General features: G+C 38.8%; 1 long non-coding RNA gene across 1 annotated transcript; it reads right to left on the reverse strand.

Moving 5' to 3' along the window:
• Window positions 1–17,734: 17,734 nt before the first annotated feature.
• Window positions 17,735–19,757, reverse strand: LOC149033411 (uncharacterized). The gene is made up of 2 exons (XR_016178936.1): window positions 18,580–19,757; window positions 17,735–18,370 (listed from the first exon to the last, which is right to left on the reverse strand). It is a non-coding gene; the product is annotated as an uncharacterized LOC149033411 (long non-coding RNA).
• Window positions 19,758–22,719: the final 2,962 nt, after the last annotated feature.

Raw genomic sequence — 22,719 nt, forward strand, 5'->3', positions numbered from 1 at the left:
AAAAGTAATCGAATTCGCCCGTTTGTTAGATATACAAATTGAACGTGTAAATCGTTGATCCGAAGAAATTCTATTTCTATATTTCAAATAGGGTAGATTAGAACTAAGTAATCTAGTAACTAAGATGACTAATTGGAATGGTAGTTTAATAAAGTAGAGGGAAAAGTTTCGAAATGATTTCTTACTTGATCAAAGTTTAGGGGTAGTAGTTTGGTGTAACTACCTGTGGTATTATTGTCGAAAATTCGGCCGAATGACATAGAGAGTACGAAACGTATTAGTTTTCCATTGAATCATATTCTAACGATGTTGGAAAAAAGGGAGGAAAGGAAGGAAGGAAGGAAATGAATAGAGAGTAAGAGTCGATGGTTGCTAAAGAGTTCTATCGTAGATGGGTGAGAGGTGGGAAGGGATTCGGAGAAGTTGAGGAGGAGTTCGAGGAGGACGGGGCTACTTCCGTGATAAATTAATCGTCGATTTCCGACGATTACAATTTGGTATGCTTCCAAATCGCTTGCACCCTTTTTGCGGCAGTGAATTTTAGCCGTGTGCATTTTTCATTCGGTGGCGAGCGTCGTTCCTGTGGGGCCCTCAAAAAGAGGATATCCATCTTCCCCAGAGGTTGCTGGCCCTCCTCCGCGTCCCCCTGTTATAACCCGTTGCCTGTCTACTTCCGCCCTTCGTCCTTCATACTTCGTTCGTTCCTGGTCTGTTAGTCTTTGTTGGATGAGAGAAAGAGAGAAAGAGACTGGCTCGCTTCCAAAAATATTATAAAATTCCCAATTACGAGGCATAGATTGGTGAGGTAAATTGGCCCCGTAGCGAGTCTACTGGCCATCTCCTTTAGTGACTTCTCTCTGTCGCCCTTAAACCGAATCGAACACGGAACCAGATCCTCCGGTTCTCTCCAATCGGTAATCCATTATCGTGACGCGATTGGGTAATTGCAGGTGAGGGCTCATCTAGAGACGTATCCACCTACTACCTTCCTCTTCCATACCCCTCTGACGTATATCCTCCCTCGTCTAGGCTACCAATCCTTTTCATCCTGGTCGATACAGCCTCTAATTAAACACTGAGCGCACAATGACAAACCTACCTTGTAGTCGGTCTGCGTCGTCAGTAATAGTGGCTGTGGGTTGCTGGCGTCGCTACTGCGACTACACCAGCAGCTGCCTTTCTACGTTTCCACCTCCCTCTCTTTCCCTTCTCTCGGCCTGGGTCTGTTAGCTACCGGACACGGAGATCCGGTAATTCGGTTAATCTAAGGCGGTTGTTACGAAACACGACTTCAGATAAATCACTCGGTCTTCCTAGTACCTACCAAACTATTCTCTTGTTCTTCGTTTTCAGAAAGTACAAAGGTATATGCTACGGAGTTTCTAGAATACAAGGAACAACGGCTAGCTATCTTACTATCGTTCCCTTCTCGCACATTGTCGTTTAATAAACTACAAAGAACTTTCTTATCCAAAATAGTAACTTCAATTTTACTTACGTTACTCGCTTCTCTCCAATTCCGTTTGCTTGTTCAATTTCTCATATTGTCAAACTCTCTCGCGTACTTCTAAATAAACATAACTTTGATCATTATTCATGTCAAACCTTGACAATTTTAGTTCCCCCTGCTTCTGCTGGTCAATATGAGAACTGACATAAAATATGAGTAACTTGTTATAACTATCCCATAGTCTCTTTTCTCTCGTTTTCTTCTCCCTTGCCTGAACGTTAACGCCGAAGATGGCCCTTGAGAATCGTAAAGAACAGATGTCATAAAAAATATATTTACGAGACATCTAGAAAATCTCGGCGTGACATCGTCCCTTTTTTTTCTTTTCTTTTTTTCCGTTCTTCTTTTTTTGACGGATAAGAGCGTCGTTCTTCCAGCAACAGCTTATCCGTTCCTTCTTTATTACGCCGCAGGCTGAAAGCTTTCTTTTTCTCCTTCCGGCTCGAGTTAACTCGATAACGGTGTCTTGCTTATAAAGAATTAAAGTAACTGCTCTACCCACGTGCCAAGTGGCAAGAGCATTGCTTGCCCTCTCCTATTCCCACGAGGACACTGCTGTGTCCACACTATTTTTCTTTCCTTCCTTCCTTCCTTCTTTCCGTACTTTTCTTTTCTTCTTTCTTCCTTTCTTCCTTCCATCCTTTCTTCCATACTTCCTTTATTCCTTCTTTCTCGTCTTTCTACTTTCCATCCTCTTTTTCTTCTCATCTTTTCGAAGATCTTACCTCGTTGAAGATCCCTTTGCGCACTTTCAACGACGTCCAAGGGGATGCTATACTTCTGAGACAAGACGAAGCACCGTGTTCGGAAAAAGGTCAACGTCTTCGATCTCCCACATAAATTCGCTAAAGGTGCCCAAAGAGAGCGAACGTCAATGTGTATTTTTCGGCTGAAAAGAAAATGAGATAAGCAAAGTTCACGATATTATTTCTTTTAGAATAAAAATATTCTTATCTTATATGAATTTTATATTTTACGTAAGAATACTTATGTTTTTTACGTGTTCATAGTAATACGAAATCTACCTGTTAGGTTATTTTCTTTCATTTTTTGAAAATTGTAAAAACATGACGTCCGAGTATGCAAGAAAGATAGAAAAAATGCTACGATAGGAAGAAGAAGTAAAAAGTCTGAAAGATATTCCTACCTTGAGAGTCGAAGGAGAGGGCAGTTGAACACCTGGTACATTCCAGTGATATATCCGACAAAACAACCTTCAAACTTGCCGCTGGCCTCCGCTCGAGGCTCCAAACTTTGCGTCGTTCGGAGACTCGTAAACACGTACGATGCACCTGGGGTTTCGACGTCTTTACCGATAACGTGACGCCTATGCACGCACCCTCATAACTCAAAGATTCTAAATATTTAACTCTATGTCCTTTTTTTTTCTACTCCAACTTAAACGATCGCTGGTCACGGATGCAGCAATTTTTTTTTCTTCTACTAAACTAATAAAAAGTATTCATTCGATCGTAACTTTAATACAAAAATTCTTCATTTTCTGTTAAATAAAATTCATATTCTTCGTTCAATAGATTCAACAATATTTTAATCGTACGCTAGCAAAAGTTCCTTCATTAAAATTTAAATTCTCGTTCGGTTATTCGAAAGAATTTAAATAAATTCTATATTGTTCGTTCATCATTTTGGCATTCGAGGTTATTTCTGTAGACAATATCTGTATTAAATGTGAGTAAAAAGTATCTAGATAATTGATTGAAAGTTGGAAACGATCCAACGTAAAATGTTCTCGCCTGCGTATCAACAGTTCCTTTCTCGCAAAGGAAAATAAATGTGAGGTAGAAGAGAAAAAGGATATCGGAAGGGTATTCGAGTGCTCTTCAACTTTGCATTCAGTGAGATACCTCAGCAAATTCGTACACCACTCGGTAGAAATCCTTTACCTTCGCGTCTCCGATCTCCAAATGAAAGCTACTTTTCTTTTTATCTTAGAACGTGTGCAAGACTTTTGCAAAAGTTTTCAACTTTGACTGAACACACAAACACACACACACACACACACACACATATACACATTCATTTCTGATGATATACATGTTGCGCTTTCGAGCTAATCGTTATTTTGCGTGGACAGTACGGGTGATCGATGCGAGGGATAGTCGTAGAAGGGCGCGCGACGGACGAGGCGCCGAGAGCAAACGTACGAGAGAGAGAAAGAGTAAGGGCGGCGCTCGGAGCGCGAGAGGAGTAAAATCAATGATGGCCTCTTGAAAATTTCACCAGTCAAAACGACAGAAATAGTCGGCGTTGCCTGCCCGTTACCGTTGCCCGTCATGCTTGCTTGCTTTAAAACTAACCGCTTTTGCTACTTTTTTCTTTCTCCCATCTTGCTTTTCCCTCTGAACCTTCAGTAGTCTACTTCTGTAAGACCGTTCAATTATACATTTTATTGATTGTCATATTGATACGGATCGATTTAAATGTGTATTCAGTCAAACACGTTATGCACATTATCAAAACTTGCCTGTTTATATATGTAAATCTGTGTTAGCTTATACACATACTTGTTTCTATACCATGCCCAGTGCACAGAGTCACAGATAGATTTCAAATATGCAGAGATTGTTCTTCGAAATGGAATGCAGCTGCGACCTTTGGGGTGACGGCAATCCGCGTAAAAAATGGATGAAAACTGAACGAAAAGTGGGGGATCAAGGTAGCGGAAGGAGTTGGATAGAACGGCAATCGTACGAGCGCGTGTTTACGAGAAAAATGATATGTCTGGAAAATTCGTGGGATCGTTAATTGTTATGGGTGGTAACAAAATGAAAAAAACATATGAAGAATCAATTTGAAAATAAAATGACAAGACTTTATAAACGTGATTGTACGAATTTTTGGATCGATTGATGATTATTTACTTATCCAGATAAAATGGTAAACTTTGTGGTTTTGGGTCACAGACAAGAAATTAAAAAATGTCTGAAGGAATAATAACCTGTGGTCAAGGGAAAGGAAAATTCGCTTTTCGAGGGAAATTATCGTCTTTCGCTGAATGTAATCCATGTTACTGTCCCGAAGAGGACGAGAATGGAATCGAGCACTTATCGGGGGTCCGGTTCGATTCCCTCGGGCAAGGAACGAACTTACGAGCGAGACGAGGGCCTGCACGATTCTCACTAGTCCTTGGTATATAGTGTATATATATATATATATATTTGCTGTTACTATAGAAAGGAACGGACCTAGAAAGAGGGAAAAAGCGATAGAGAAGAGGAAAAGGGTAAAATGAAAGGGTCAAGCGATAGCCAGTGCTCCTCCCGGTGCACTTTTCAGATTCATTTTCTTTCTCGTTCGATATCTCTCCTTTTCCTTCACGATCGTAAACGTAAACGACACTTAGGCGTTGGCGTATCCGTCGTTACTACGGATATAAGCCGAAGAAGTGTACTGGTAACGAGAAATGACGCAAGAGAGAGAGAGAGAGAGAGAGAGAGATAGATAGATAGAGAGAAAGAAAGATGGAAAGTGAGAATTAAAGGAGAAGGGAAAACTGAGGGAAAAGGGTTATGTCAGGGTAGGTAACGTTATCGTAATCTATCATCATTTTACGACTGACCTTAACTTGTGGCAAACGTGACGAATAACGCTCTTTGTTGGATGAAACAACGTCGATAAAATCATATCCTTTGACCAAATACATTGGTGTATTTTGATATTAGCTCATAGTTTTAAAATGATCAATAATAATCAAGAATTAATAAAAAGACAAATTTATTTTGTCTAATTATAATTATATTTTAAGACTGTGACTGTATTTTTTTGTACACCTTATAATAAATCTTTAATTAGTTGTTGAACAAGTTCCAGAATTTCTCGGCTAACGCGGTTCGCCCGACTAATCTGAAATTATTTGGATGTAGCAATAAGCTTGTTTTTGGCTCGCTAATCTCATAATTTTATTCAAGTACATGCAATAGTGGTTTAATAGGGCATGCGCATTAAATGTGAATCTACGAGTGATCAGAGAAAATATATGAGAGAGAGAAAGTGCGTTAAGTTTGGAATTAGTTCGTATGAATGAAATGAAAATTCTTGCTTAATGTTTAGGTGTTATTAACATTTTCAGTCGGTACCGATCGTAAAATCATTGCGCGTAGGTTAGTCGGTTTGAATGGCGCTTTGACGCGACAGGCTGTAAAACCATTTAAAAGCATTCGTAACGGTGAATGTCGAAGGGATGAGATGCCTAGGTTTAGTTTAAAGGGAAGTACTACGGCGCCGGCAAAAGTAATCTTCCCGATCGATCGGTCTAACTGCGAGACACGTGTCGCCCTCTCTAGGAAAAGCCATCTAACAACGAAGGGGTTGTTTCAAGGATACTCGCCTCGGTTGGACGTCGCTCGTGTCCTTGAACCGGCAAACATTTTCCCTCGGTTCCGAATCTCCGTCGACAAAGATGTTAACTTTGGAAACATTGCTTACCATTATTTTACAGTTTGCCACAGAATTTTGTTAATTAATGATTACTGTTTGTAGTAAATGTTGATAGTACGATTTTTATCTATGATAAAAGTAGAATGAACCTAATAATTTTGGCAAAAATATTAAAAAAAAAAAAGAAAAATTTATTATTCACTTTTTACCTAAATGCTGGATAACAAAATAATATTGTTGCATTTTGTTATTAATGATAAGTTTTATAAACTAAACAGTTGTACCTTTTGGTGGCGCTTTAACATTAATTTTGCAACCCCCGTAAAAGTGGGTTCGAAGCTTTTCTAAGGGGTGGCGCCACATCATGTACCATTGAAAGTTACCGTGGTCATAGTCGCGCCCTCACCACTCTCAGAAATGCTGCCGCCTATCGGGCTACGGAGGGTTACTCTTCCTGAATGTTCGCCGGTTAACTATGACCAAAACTTCCGTTCGCGTGCGTGACAAATGTTACCTTCGGTCGACTAGCTCGAGATTTAGTCATTTTCGAATCTCCAAGGGGTTGTACACATCTGCGTATACTAACGTTAACGATATGGTAGTTCATTTATTCGATTGGGGTAGTACGATGAGTTTTAGAAGAGAAAACGTACAATCGATAAACAATTAAAATATTAATCAATCAACAAATTGTAAGTAGATAAAACGAAGTTAATAAAATTGTAAAAACTTAATAGTTGTTAGTTGAAAAAGAAAATCTCATAAGAAACTTCATATACTCGTATAAAGTGTATCGCTTAAAAGCCTTTTAATTGCACCAGGTAGAAGTGGATTTTTCTTGTTGGTTTGACTTATCTTAGTGCCACTGTACACTATTAACATTTCTCTCTTCGGAACATTTACCCCGTGAAAGATAAAGCATCCCTCAGTGTCATGGACAGCGAGAGATTTATTCGCATTTATTCTCCCCATCCGATTGCCTTGATCTCACGCTTCAAAAGTCCTCGCTGGAACGATGAACGCTTTGCAATTATAAAAAGGGACTGCTTTCCTTCTTCCATTCTCTCACGCTTTTTCTCATTCGCGCTCTTCTCCTCTTCCCCCTTCCACTTTCTCCGCTTTCCAGTTTCGTTCTTTTCCCTTTCATGATGAAAAGTGCAGAGTGGGCAATGAATTGAAGATGGAAAAATTGCTTGTAGGGTAAAGCGCGAGTAACCGAAAAAGGATGGAAGATTTTTCAAATGAAAAAAGAACTTCGAAAATTTTCATTCTTCTTTCTACTATTATTCTCATTAGTTGATTTGGTCGAACGCACAATCTATATCGCTAGAACTAATCAAACAAATTAAAATGGCTAGTTTTTGATTAAACACTTTATGCAAATAAAATAAACCTTTTTTCAATGAAAATATTACTCTTCAATCTAAATGCGGAAAATACAGGAAGGATTGCATTTACATTTATTGTTATCCTGAAAGTAATTTCTTAACGATCGCACACAAATGCTACAAGTGTGGGCAATCTCTTATCTTATCGCTAAGCGGGCTCTTGTCAACCAATCCCTTTCACCAGCCTTTGCTGACCAATCTGCTAGAGGCTCTCTGAGTAATTACGATTTAACCGGACGTAAGTAGAGAAAGGAACACCGCAGACCGACGATCGCATTAAATTTAGGAATGTGTGAAATAGTAATTAATTACGCTTTCTGTTGTTCCATCTTCCCATTGTTTCTGTTTGCTAGCCAAATGCAAGAAAACAAAGTCAAAATTTTAACGGCGATTGAAAAGCGTTTTTCCGACCGTTTGCGAGTACATGTAATTTACTAAAGTGATCATTATCCGCATGAACGATTTAATGAATAAAATGGACGATTTCCAATTAGTAAAAATATCGATTGAAATAACGTAATCAAAGTTTTTTCATTGAAGTATAACATTCATAGAAGTGATAGTTACTGCTTGACGAGTCTCTGATACTCAAAGTAATTCTTTTGTGTCTCCGTTTTTTTTTTCCTATTTTATTTTTTTCATTCTATTCTCTGCATCGTAGCAATTAATCGGTGCGTGTGAAATCGTTTCGTTGACGGTGATCGCGTGGTTTACTTTGAAGAGGTTCACCATTGCCGTCGACTACGAATGGCGACGATAGCAATTAAAGGGTTAAAAGGTTCACCAAAAGGGTAGAGCAGTCAGTCCGATATAATTCGTAGGCACAGTCTCTCTCTCTCTTTCTCTTTCTCTTACTCGTTTTGGGCAAGTTCAAAGCATTGAGCTGGACCAACTTCAATTCCATCGCAATCCGCTTAGGTCTCCGCATAGAACTGGTTCCATTTGTACCGTGAAAGTAAAAGGGAACAAAGTATTGGCTCAATAGAAAATGCGAGGAAGATCGTTGTATACATTGGCACAGACTTGCATTTCAAATACACACCGATCGAAATTTGATTTGTTACCTATCTTGCTACCTAACGCGCAATTGCTTTGTAAATTATATTAACAACTACAATCGTATGATTACGCGTAATCAATTGCTAAAATAAACCTAATCATATTCTCGTACATTAACGTAGGATAAATAAAAATAATGATACAAGTTATTATAGAATCGATGTTATGTCAATTGTTATCATAGATAGCTCTGTTAACAATAACAAAATATGAAATATATTGCAGCACGTAATGCATCGACCACATAAACGTGACCAACGTGACAAGGTTGTAACGTGAGAAACGTTCCAATTGCATCAGGAAAATGCTCATATTCTACATGCATTGTGTCCGTGTCACGTGCATGCTAGGTCAGCTATAAATGTCAGCCGATAGTAGATAAATGATCGTTCAATTGATCCTAAAACCGTTATTGACATTGTCAGTCTTAGCTCTCGGGAGTGCACGTCGTAGCTATGTAAATTCATTGTTCCGTGACGTTAAATCCTTACGGTACTTAAAGTATTTTTTTTTCGATCAAGTGTCTATTGTTTAAATAATTAAAAGTCTCGTTAATATCGTATTTCGCGTCCCTTCGTTATCATTACTTATAAAAATAATCGATTAAAAATATTATAGCTAAAATTCCATCAGATAGATGGATATTTGTAATTCTTCCTCCTGTTTAGAAATATTATCGATAATGTTAATTGCTCGGTACACTATGATATTGGAACAAATACTTATATTTAACAAACTCGAACCTTAGATAATTTAGCGACGATTAATGCGAAGGCACATCACAAGGGGTCACGTTCGCACGGGATGACAGGAACTCGTAGGGACTATCGTGGGAGCCGCTTAGGACAGGTTTAAAATTAGCGATGGTAATGTGCGTCCTCGCATCTAATTGCTTTCCACTTTATTCTCTGAAATAACATTGAAAATTAGAGACCGGTAAGCTGTATTTTAGGACTCTTCTCTTTTCTGAAGGACATATTATTGTGTCTTTCATTTTCGTCAGTTCCTTGTTTAAAATCGGATTACTATCCTTTCTTTTTACTTATATATATGTACATATATTTTTTTTTAAATGTAAATCGCAAAAGTCGGCGACGCGGTGCATCAAAAGGATGTGTGCAAGAAGTAGACGTAAAAAGATGCGGACACATGTATACGTGATTTGCAAAGCTACATGCCAGGAGGTGGCTCCAAGGTATAGAATGACGTGTATAACAGCTGCCTAGATAGATGATCGATATATCTGTTGGTGTGTTATCGTCTCTGACGACCACTTCGTCCCCTACCTTAGCAGTCCTGTCCACCCCTCACTCTCTTCTCCTACCCTCTTCGTCCACCATCAGTCTCTCTATCTCTCGTTCTCGTCCAGATTTTCCTCCTCCACCTCCTCACTCTCTCTCTCTCTCTCTTTCCCTTCAATGCTTTTCCCTCCCTTCCCTCTTCTCGCTCTCTCGCTCGTTCGTTCTATAGCTCTAAACGCCCTCCCCGCCCCTCCCCCCACGTTTCCATAGCGATAGGTAAATGGAATCCGTGGCGAAGCCGTTGCCATGGCGATTCGCTCCACAGCTTCACCTCGATTCACCTTACCTCACCTCGCCATGCTTTCGACTCTCGTTGTCCTGCTTTCTTCTTTGGACTGATCAAAACGCGGTTGAAGACTCGTAAGCACGATCCCCACGACATCAAGCACGAATACTGCATACCATCGTCCTCTTCCTCCTTCTCCTGCTTCTCATCTCTTTTCTTTTCTTTTCTCTTCTTTTCTCTTTTCTTTTTCTTCGTCTTCTCCTTCGTCATCGCTCTTCTCTCCTATTTCCGCTTCTTTCTCTTCCTCCTCCTCCTCTTCCTCCTTCTCCTTCCAGTCGTCTTCGTCTTCGTCGTTGTCTTCTTCCAGACAGTTGGACGTCTTTCTAACGACGCGGCGTACTCACCCGGAAGAAACAACGGTGGAACTTTATTCCACAGCTACGACAAGCATCGTTCCTCTTCGTTCTCGAACGAGATAGTAAGAGAGAGAGAAAGAACTGAGTTTGAAGAGAGGAAAGAGAACAGAGAAGGCTAACGGTGGGGGTAAACAATGTCGATGTAAACGTGCCGTCGTTCCTTTCCACTTTTGTCTCACGTCGAACCTATTACAGCGTTGCCTCATGAAAAAGACATGAAGCGATTGCTTTACGGGAGTGCTTCATGGTGGTGGTGGTGATGGTGGTGATGGTTACGCATCGTACCAGTGCCATGTCTCTGTTGACACGAATCTATGTCTGATAAGACGACCGCCAAGTATATTATAAAATTATAATAAAAGTTCATACAATTAACGGATTGATACTTTTTTTTATTAATGTGAACTACTTTAATGAAATATACAATAGACGCAACTAAAGAGTTAATGTTTACTTATTTCTTCATTTCGCTAAGCAACGAATCATAATGGTTTTTAATGAAGTAAGAATCATCAATTTGTTTAGAAATGACAATAGAACAAGAAGTTTGTGCTCGTTGGAGCCGTTTATATACTGGTTGAGGAGAAATAGGAGGTAAGAGGTGAGTGGAGGAAGGATTAGCCTCTCTAAGGAGTATACGTTAGCACCATAGTCGAAGCTACCAGTTTGGGTACGTATGGTAGATAGGTAGCTCTCGAGTGCGTCGCGTCGAAGTTAGACCGGAGGAATTAGTTGTGCGCAACCCCCCTAACGACGTGACGTACAACGCAGCCAATTAGGAGTTTGAGTCGATAAATTACGCGCTTCTCGAGATACGATTATACGCCGGTGACAACGTTAATTGCCAATTCCTGGTAGCGAATCTGCTGCGTCGTATACCAGTGTCCTGGAAATCTCACAAACACGCACGAAATTACAGAACCACTTCTCTATCTATCTATCTTTCTATTTCTATTTCTCTTGCTTATTCTCCTTCTCATTCCTTCCATCTTGTCGTACTTGGTCAACAGCCTGGAAGATTTCTCGAATGATTCATTCTGAGAAAACGAGAAAGCTGGCTGTAATAAAGACGATGGTTCTTAACCCCTTATTCTACGATTTAACTTCCGACGACACGGATCATAATAAACAACTAGGTTGGTCGCGCATCGAGTCATTTAACTGTTTAACCGTGTGTTCGAATTTATGCGAATCGCACACCTTGTCTTATAATATGTAAATGAGTTAGGTATACTATTGATTTAATTCTCTGAGATGTCCTAAAAAAAAATTAATGAAGAAAAATGAACAGATATGTGACTGTCCAACTTGTTATGGTTTTTGAAGGAAAAGGAAAAAGAGAGATGAAGGATGACGAAAGTCAAATCGAGTCCGAACGACTTCTTCCTGAAAGGAGGTATTCTCCTCGGTTGAGTTGTTCTAAAGTTTCGAACAGCTGGCATACTTGCGGGACAAATTTCGCGAAAGACACGTTGCAAGTGCCCCGCACTTTATATAATTTACAGGCGGTATTCGCTTCACTAGCGTGCGCGCTCTGCGGCGCCCTCGGCAACTTTACTCATTACCAATAATTTGATTTGGAACTCCATTAACCATTAAACGCTGCCTGAACGACAGAGTGGATACCCGCGCAATTTCATCGTCATTCGCTTGAATAGCTTAAACTTCTTTAATGGATGCCCACTGCCTGCCCTATCGGCACCAGAAAAAGAGAGAGAGAGAGAGAGAGAGAGAGAGAGAGAGAGAGTGAATTCGATCAAAGCACTTCGGAGATGTTGGAAAAAGGCAAAAAGAGAAAAGGAAACAAGAGTGCTAAAAGAAGAAGAAAAAAAAATTGTCAAAGACGCGATCGTCATTACCATTAGTTCTGGCAAATTGCTCGCCATTTGCGACGCTACGCTTGAAATCGTTCAAACGGCGAATTAAAGCGATAGCCGCTCACCGAAGAAAAGTCCCTTTCGTCGTAGCTCGTTGCTTTCTTCGACGCGAAGGGCAGAAGAAAGAGACTATCGTTCCTACGAAACAGAACAAAGATTAAATTCTATTTTAATATTAACTTTCTATCAAAGTAAGGTATTCCAAATAGGTACACATACATAATGCGTTAGCTGTTATAAATAATCGCTGCTTGATAGTGGAAGTCGCGCTAGGATTATAATTATTTCTCAAGAAGTAATTAATAACCCCATATAAATTTCTGGTCGGTTTGGTCTTCCTTTCCTTTCCTTACACCGTTACTCCTCGCTATTTCCCCAACATCACCACCACCACCACCACCACCACCACCAGAAGCCCTCCACCTTCGGCACGAGTGCTTTCTTCTACCTCCTTAAGTTCTTATCTACCCTCTCTTGTTACTCTAGTTTGCGAACTTAGCCTCTTCTACACCTTCTTCCAACCTCCTACTCGTCTCGCCCGCTTTACTACACTTCTACCCTCTAATTTCTTCCTTGTCTACTCTTATACAAAGAACAATGAGCCGAGCGTGCACCATAAAACGCCATGTACGGTGCCGTTAATTAGAGAGTGATAAAAACTACGCATACCAGAGACATCCCACCGTTCGCGGTCGGGACGAATTTCGAAATAACAAATAACGCGAAAAGAAAGCATCGTCGAGCTTATTTCTTCTCCTTTCAAATTGTTTATGTAGATTTGACCGTCCGTTATCATTGGATCTTCTTTGAAAGATTAAAACAAAAAAAAAATTATATATAATAAATTCAATCAAGTAATTAACATTCGAGCGAACTTCTGCAAACTTCTTTACGTTCGAAATCTAATTCCAAAAACGTATTATAACCGATGTAAATCCATAAAAGCAACCAAATGCTTTTGATAATCGTATGCGTTCGTATGGAAAAGAATAAATTTTATGAAGTGAGGGAGAGGGAAAAGCTACATACTTGTACACAGGGGTTGCTATTAGCATTACGAAAATTTATAATTATCGGTAATACTTCTCGTTCTTGGTTCTTCAAAGACGATTAAAGCTCTCCTGTATGTGTGTCTGATCCTGTCGAATTCGCCGTGTACTCGCTATAAGCCGCTTATCCTCATTATCGACGTGGAATTATAATTAACAGGACCCCTCACCCTTCGTAAACTATGAGAAACAGAGAACGAGAGATGGAGAGAGAAAGAGAGAGAGAGAGAGAGAGAGAGAGAGAGACAGGGAGGAAGAGGGAGATGAGAAGCGCATGAGTTGCTACGGTGAACCGTAAATTCAATGAGCGTGCCGTGTTGCGTAAAATGAAACGCGGTGCTTGTATGCTCCATACCTTGTACACCTATCCCTTGATACGTGTGCACATTTTCGGCTAAAACATTCCGTTCTCGCGGTCACTACACGCCTCAAAAAGACTCGATGAATGATCAGTCGATGTAGCTCGAGTTCCTGAAAGTTTTGCATTGCTGCAAATAGCTAGTAAATGTTGAATCATTTAAAACGTCATATATTCGTATACATTTATATATTTAACATATGTGATGCTGGAAAATAAAACTCATCTAGTGTGCCAAAAATGAAGTTTTCAGTTAATGGTAGATTTACATATTTACAACACCATACAATAATATACAACAAGTATGAAGTTGATATCGAAGTGTATTACCTCTTAAAATAATCCAAATGGGAGATTAAAACATGTAGTTTAGTTATATATTAAAATATATGAATGTATTGCAGACAATTATAGTTTCTTCGATTTGTCAAATAAAGTTATCATGGACGGATGTAATAGTGATTATGCCCTCGGTGATCCGACCACCTGTCATGATCAGAATTTCACACGAAACTACTTTAGATACTTGAGGCGTAATTAGTCCATTAAAATTGAACATTGGTCTTCCTCATTAAGAAGACTTCAAGAACGGAAGAGGATGGAGTGATGGGGCACATCGCACAACTTTGATCGTTTTCTAGTCGAGTTCGCAGTTGAGGTACTTTGCCAGAGGATTGCGATTGCGACACGCGTTAATCAAAGTATTAATAAGCTACCAAGGTTTGATTAACATCTCATCTTTACATCTTTCTCCTTCGCTGTTTTTCTTCTCTCCTTAAATATCTTAATTGCTCGTTTTTTTTCTACAAACGCATTTTTCTTTTTCCATTGACTTTTTCAAACCTATAATATTTGTTTTGATGCTTTTATAAATTAACTTTAAATCGTTGAGCTTCCTTTTTTATTAAGTGAGCGCTATTAAAACTAAATCTCACGAACGTCGTTTCAACTTTCCTTCAACTTTGTCGTAGCTCGCGTTGTCCTTAAAAATATAATATCGATCAAAGTAATGGCGAGATCTCGCAGTTAGCGTTGAAGCTTAAAAGATTAGTGTCATTAATCTGTGCACCAGGGAGCTTCGATGGATTCGCGAAGCCCAGGAGTGTTGTCGGAAGATATCATAGCTGCTAAATCGTTCCCTCTTCGAAATTAATTCGTATAAGTCAAGGAAACGAATTAAACGGCCAAAAGAACATTTTCTACTTAAACTGTCTACTTTGCCAATCCCCTCTCACCTTCTATTTCGTTTTCGTGTTTATCGAGAGAATTCCCTTTATCGTCGTCTTAGCAAATAAAAAACAAAAAAGAAAATAAATTATACATCAATTATTCTTTTGAAATATTATTGCAAAACTAAAAACCTTCATTTTTTATAACATTTAAAAAGAAGGAAAATTTTTGTAAACGTTATAACCCAACATAGTGTATGAATATTTGCATAAATCATATTATGATAGATGTAACCGATTTTAACAGATGGCCCGGACAGTAATCACGGAGAATCCTTGCGGTTTAACGTGCGGTGTTAGTCGATAATCGATTGATTTCGTTGATAGGCTTAAATTCAACCTTTTCTCCACGCCTCGTGCCTTCATTTCTCTCTACCATCGTACGCAAATTACTAATACGATTTGTACTTGAGGGAACAATTGCTGTGTAAATGATTGTTATCGATGGATTTTCATTTAAATTTATCCAGAATTATGATAACGAAAAGATAAAGTAAAAAATAATTTGATAATGTTAAATAAGTAAGTGATTGTAGAAATCAGAATATTATTAAATATATAACTAGAATGAGTGTAGAAATAAATAGTTTCGAAACATGAAAGGCGAAAACAGTAAATTGACGCTGTAAAGTGGAAGGGTGGGATTTTGAAGGGGGTCCACTTGTGGTGGTAGGTGCTGCTGTCCATACAACCTATCTTTGCGTATAAGCATAAGGGTGAAGCAGCTCTCTCGTTTATGACACGAAACGATAAAATTACGTGGATATTCTAATTTCAAAACGGTATTTCAAACGTGGAACTTTGCGTTCTGGTAATTTCAAAATCTACAACCACGATTGCTCATTAATCATAAAGTTCAAGCGGTTTATTTCACGGACTCAGCTTTAACCTAAGAGAAAAGACGATGCGTAACCCATTAAAGTAGTTTATTAACAATTGACATGGACAGTAGTCTACTAGTAGAAAAAAACCTATTTTGACAATATTAAATTATTATAAATAAATAGTAATTTTGATTTTGATAAAATGTTTATATTTTCTGGAATCAAATTTGTGAATAAGCGTATGTAATTCTAGACGAAAAAATTTCAATTTGGGTTATCTGTGTTATTCGCGTTTCCGATTCACAAAATCTTATTACGTCCATTATGATCGAGTGTACATCGAATGTTCCCCTTTCAAAGTTTGTATATAGTCTAGTGAAAGTTGGTAGATATGGCTTTTGCGGTAAGATGACCTACGAGATCTAACTTTGAGGTAGTACTTTCCACCTATCCACGAAACTCCTAATACCGTAATCTGAAACTGTCATTGTATTAGTCAACCGTCCGTAGTATTTACGAGTTTTCTAGCTTCGACCACTTACAGGGAAGTGACTTTTGACACATACGTAGACTATAGAACTGGATCTGTGTAGAATAAAACACGTTTACGAATGGGTTATATATATATATATATATATATATATTGAGTGTTTTCTTTTAAATATTAAATTTAGAGTCTGACGTTGGTCATTTTCTGATTTTACTATCGTTAGGCTTGACGCAAAAAATTAAATTACTAGACTACGTTCTCATTAAAAATTAGAGTCAGAGAAGACGTTGAATGGATTTTTATATCGTAATGCCAAAACGATTGCAAATAACAAACCCGAGAATGATCCGTTTTGAAATTGCCTGTACATCAGCCTGGAGGACGTATCGATTACACGGTGTCCGAATTATCTTGAGGGACAGGGATTCGGGGGTTTCGCAGGATTTGGATTGGGGTAGACATACCCCACGGCTAGCGTGTCACCACTTTAATTACATCCATCCTGCGCAGCGCTCCCCTTCTACCACCACTCCCCGTACCCCGTGGCTCTCGTCAAACCGTTAGCGGGATATTTTCCCCGTAATACTACCCCTCTATACCTCTTCCAGTCTCTATCTCTCTCTCTACTACTTCACCGAAACATTCTCGTTTATGTATTTATATCCGGCTCTACATCTCTTTGCCTTCGTATACATTTATCAAATTTGCGAAACAAATCACGGAAGCATTTGAGCTCGTTATACGTGTATCACTCCGATCGAAAACACCTAATACGAATGTTTCGCATTTATCATTTTCCTCTTACCTTAAAACCCAAAAGAATTAGACCTAAATTTCATTTTATGTAATGCAAGTGTTTTTTTCAATTGTATATTTAACGATTAATTTTTGGTTAAATTGTAAATTTGATCTTCATTAGCTATTATGCTAGGGAGAACGAAATAAGAACAAAAAATATAAAGGATCTATTTGGATAGGGAATGCCTATTGAATTCTAAATAACTAATCATACGTTTAATTGTATGTAATCGGTCATGTAAAAAGTACGACTACGGCAACAAGCGTAATGATTGAGAATAAACCGTGGGTAACGCTATGTGCGTCCAGTGAAAATGGTTTACTGCTCGGCATACTCATCCCACGGTTTTGTCACTCTAACAAATAATTCGAGCATTTCGTTACAGCCGTGTATGATTCAACGATTTCGATATTAAACGCGAACGAGCAAATACTGGCTCTGGGAACCACTCGACGCTCCTCTTTCCATCGAATTCTCTCTATCTCTCTCTCTCATTCCACTTTATATATGTATGCGTATGTACATATCACTCTTTCTCCCTCCCTCTCTTTTACTATATCTCCTCTTTATCAATCGTTCTTCTTCCAGTGTACTTGTTCATCAGCAATAGGTTCTCTTCTTTTTTCAGCAAGGAGTAATTTTATTTCACGTATTAATTGAAGACGACTCTAAAATGATATCCGGTCCAGCCGTTTTACACCAGAGTAAATATAAATATTTCTATCAGAATTTTTTAGCGGTATATTTTCGATGAAGTGTACAAATCCAATACTTTCCTCGAGTTTTCATTCTACTAGCATTGAATTGCTACTCGAAGTATGTTTTTTTTTTCAACCACTTATAATATCGATCTAATGTTAATCTATCGAACATCTTACATAGTAAATATAAAAAACAATTATTTTAGTTGGATCTTTCAAGTATTTTAATCAAACTCATTCTTGAGATTAATCGACGAATCATGAATTCCCAAATTGTATCATTAAAATGAAAAAGTAGATCGTAGATCTTGTGGCAATTTGGTACTTGACTTTCTTTCTTGGTTATGCAACTCTTAGTTAAGTGCGTGACTATGTTGTTCGGGGAAAGTTTCTGTGCTAGTTAACTGCCGCCTTTCTCGAGAGTCTCGCAACCCTTTTGCGGAACATAATTGAGTGTCACCTGGGCATAACAAATGGACCCTCTATGAGGTGATACTGGGTAAGAAGAGAAAGGGAAGGGAGACGATAGCGAAGGAGACACTGTTCCAACCTCCGTCGGAAACCCGTCCTATGGCATCAGTGTCCCATAGGTCAAGTTACTTGTGAGTTTCGCCTGATTAATGGACGTACTTGTTTAACACGCTCAAGTTAGGTGGTGGTTCGCTTAATACACCAAAGACTCGCACTAATTCTTGATTTAGAAATTCCAACCTCTGGTCACAAACCACATTTTCTTGTTGGGATTCTAAATAAGAAAAAAAAAAGCAATAAAAAACGACAAATATTTCAATTTTTAGCAATCGTCACGGTCGGAGAGATCGATTAATTCGATTGATGACTGCGATACAGTGAAAGACTCGTGAAATTAGATTGTACAATAACAAGGATCATTATAAGCTTAATTTAGTAATAGATATAATTTCATTATCCGTAAAATCACTGGTATATACAAACTTTCGTAACTTGGTTCCGAATCCAAGGCTTAAGTTGAGGCAACTCTCGTCTGCCCACTTAAATAAACTTCTTAACATTCCGGGAGGCATCCGTGTATGAAAAATGTTAATAAGGCAAGTTTTAACGAGCCTGGTGGCCCGTTCGACTGAAGACTCTTCCCTTTGCTTTTTTCCTCCTTTTTGCACTTGTTTTTTCCTCAGTCTTTGCCTCTCTTTCTTTTACCTTATCTACCTTCCTATATTCCCTCTTAAATTCTTATTCTTTTTATTTTTTTTAACATGGATTTTGACCAGCTCCAACTTGACAGATTTTTATTAATTGAACGCGTCGAGGTAAAATTCCTTTTTTAAATTACAAGAAAAAAAAATACTTCTCCTCCTGTAGTTTTAATGAGACAGTCTTCTTGTCGTAATTAGACAATGCAATCTTCAAAGTTTGTACTGATAAAATTATTTTTTTTTCTTTTTAGTAAAAGAAGAGGTCGCGTTAATTATCGCGTAAATTCTATTTCGTTGATTCCTTGCGATTAATCTTTCGAAGAGAAGGAAAAAAAAAGAATAACGAAAAGAAGAAAAAGAAAACTAAAATCTTCACGTTTCTACTTGAGAAAAATATATCGAGAAAATAAAAACACAGGGTATCTTGAGATTCGAAAAATCTTCTGACTTTCGAAAGGCACTTTGAACTGTCCAATTTTATTGATATCTTCCGCTAAAGAGTGGATATCGCATTATCCACTCTCCAACTCTGGACTGACTATAGTTGGTTAGCTTAAAGGTGAACCGACTCTGAGCTCGGTCAAAGTCGATAATAGTCGGCGCTGAAGTGTGAGTGCGCTGTGCTGTGCTGTGCTGTGCTGAGTTAAGAAAGTGAAAAAGGTTGAGAAAGCGAGAAAGACGAAGAAGAGGAAAAATTGGTGGAATAAGAGAGAGAGAGAGAGAGAGAGAGAGAGAGAGAATGCGGGATAACGGTAGGGGTGGGTTCCAAGGGTGTGATAAAGTCGTTATACGGGCGACACCTGCCCCCTTGCACACTTTTCCTTTCTCTCTTTCTCTCTTTTTCTCGTGTTTCACTCCTCGCTCTTCAACCTCTCCTTTGGCCCTTCTTCATCCTCCCTATTACGAGCACAATGTTAAAGGGAGTCCCGACGAGATTGAATTTGCTAACGGAAAACGCGAGTGAGTGAAACGTATTTGCTTTTTATCCCTTACTCCATTGAGAAGTCCTACCGTCCTCTTCTTCTTCTTCTTCTTCTTCTTCTTCTTCTTCTTCTACTTCTCCTTCTACTTCTTCTTTCTCGTCGTCACTCTTTCAATATTTTCTCCTCTATCATATATCCCTGACGATTCGCCATCATTTCGTCCCCCCACTTTTCTTTTCCATCCTCTCAATGTGACTACTACTTTGTCGTTTTATCCCCCTTTACTTTCGGCTAGCATTTTTCTCACCTTACGTTTTCTCTCTTTGTTATTTTCTTTCCTTCATCACACACACATTTTATAAATTAAGAGAAAGTAATTCGCATTTTTAAAGAAAACTTTTTAAATATAGACTACAATTAATATAAAAAAAAGAGAAAGATAAAGCAATTTTGTAAGTTGAGTAAAAAAGACAGCACGTGTCGATGTCGATAATAAACCAATGTGTGTACTTGGAGCAGAGTAATGAGAATTTGAGAAAGAACAGGTCGATGAAAAAAAAAATGAACAAATTAATTCTTGGCTCATATCAGTTAAAGGAAAGTTCTTCCTACGCCATGGCGCATGCATGTGCGCGCGCGCGCATGGTAGGACGGTAGGCTGCGCGCGCTGGAACTGCATGCGGCAATCTCTCATTCTCTTTCTCCATCTATCTATCTATCTATCTATCTATCTATCTATCTATCTATCTATCTATCTATCTATACATACATACATATATATATCTCCCTCTCATTCTCACTTTGTACTTTGATGCGTCAAGTGCATCCCGCTCGAAGCATCACCACTACTATCGGTCGCCATCTCTCTCGATCTCTCTCATACCTTATTTCCCTTTTATCACCATTCCTCTCTCTTTCTCTCTTTCTCTCTTTAGTAACACCTGCTTTCCCTTCATCCCTCAGTCGCCACTTTCAATCCTCCGTCTATTACGAAGCGTCGTCAACAGGTCAATAGTGTAACTAGGTCACGTCTATGTCCGTCGTCATCGTTTCCCACCTTATTACTCGTCTTTCTACTACTACTCTTCAATAGTGTCTTCAGACTCTATGACTTTGATTTAGTCACATGGTTTAGTGGTCACGAGCACCAATGCACTCTTACTTTTCTACTCATTGATCATTATTTTTATTATTGGACTATAATCCATACCTAGTTATCTTCCTTACTTTTTTTTTTCTTTAAATAATATGATCATGCATAATATTAAAGAACAACGTAAAATTGATTAGGAAAAATATATTCATAATTTTGTACTCAGTACAATTAATTTGATCTCAATTTTAAATGTATTCTTTTAGAAAGAAAAACACAATCTACGGGTAATCAAAACTTTAACTCTCTAACAAAATCAATTAGACATAATTACTATCTAAAAGTTTGGAACAGCGTAAGATAAAAAAAGTTGTGAAAAATAAGGAATGCAATAAAAAAAAAAAAAATGGGAGGGAAAAGAATTTTCTCTAAACAAAAGAAAAATGTTTGTCGGGTAAGAAAAACATGTGTAGAAAGTGAGGAAATAGTCTCAGCGAGTAGGTCGAAATCGCAACCGCACTTAGGGAAGGTACCCCTTTGTCGTTTGTACTTACTTGGGTCTCTCTCACCCGCTCCACCCTCTAATTCTCTCTTTTTCTCTCTCTCTCGTTCTCTCTCATGTCAGGCATGCTCCGCCCCAGACATGCACTCATTGGCGATGGGCTGCGTCGGCCTAGTACCGCGGCCTATGCCAGAACACAGCTCGGAAAATGCGGGGGGTCGTGGGTCGTGCCCGAGTAAAGCTTTCTGGCGCGATGCCGCGTCGTCGCGCTCCTACGGGCAACAGTTATTCGCGCTGTCCTGCCACCACCAGGTGGCTAGGTGGTTACTACACCCACCTAACACCCACCCACCTTCAAACTTGCGTGCCCTCGTGATTTTCTTACTTTTGGCGCCTCCTTAAGTTCGACCTTCTTGCTTTCGCCTACTTCTCTTCGGCTTATTTTCTTCATTAACTTTACTTTATTGGATCTTTGCTAAAAATACCTACCAGGGGGCGTCAACAGATTACGGTGAAGGACGGTTTGCCCTTTTTTTTTCGCTACGCGTCCTACATTTTTTATTTCTAATAAATTAGGATAGTAGCGTTTATAAAAAATATTCGTGATATTACTTTGATAGATGATTAGTCCAATTTTCTATGCACACGTATGTGCGAACGTAACTAGGTGCCTCCTCCTGTCGTTCTATCAGGCAGAATTTCGCTCGGCCCTATTACCTTCGATTTGTCAGCTGGCTGCAGACGATAACGCATTCCCTGCGCACTCTCTCATCCCCATCCCTTTTCTAGGTCTTTTCCCTCTCCGGGTTTATATCTCTCCCTCTCTTTTTACATTCTACTCTATTCCTCTTCCTCTTTCAACAGCTCACCCCTTTCCAAATATGACCGTGTGCAATGGGCCTCCACATAATGGTTTCATTATTAAGTTACTATTAACCATAAATTTCATTTCTATTTAACGAAAATTGTCGTATACGCTAAACGCGTTCACGTTAAGATTGACAAATATTTGATGATAACTAATTTACTCTACATTCAATGATCAATTTTTAGATTAATCGTTTGCAATGATCCAAAAATATTTGAAATATTCGTATTTGCGTATGCTGTCTCATTCAATAACGACACTGTGCACCATAAATTGTCGAACCTATAAAAAATTCCTGTACGATCATTTTTTCAGTATAAAAATGCAGCCTCTGATTCCGCAAGAGCGAAACGATATATAGAAAACTGGCGGGTATTAAAAAATCGAGCATCATTGGATTCAACGTTAAAAAATATACGGACGAACGATTACTGCTTGCCGCGGTCCTGACAAAGCTAGTTTTAAAATTTACAGGCTCTAAACATGACAAGCGTATTAGTCAGATAGACGAACGCCCGCGTGCGCGCTCGCGTTGC

This window comes from Polistes dominula, unplaced genomic scaffold (assembly GCF_049000335.1).
Source record: "Polistes dominula isolate Pdom_NZ unplaced genomic scaffold, Pdom_raw_medaka contig_27, whole genome shotgun sequence".
NCBI lineage: Eukaryota > Metazoa > Arthropoda > Insecta > Hymenoptera > Vespidae > Polistes > Polistes dominula.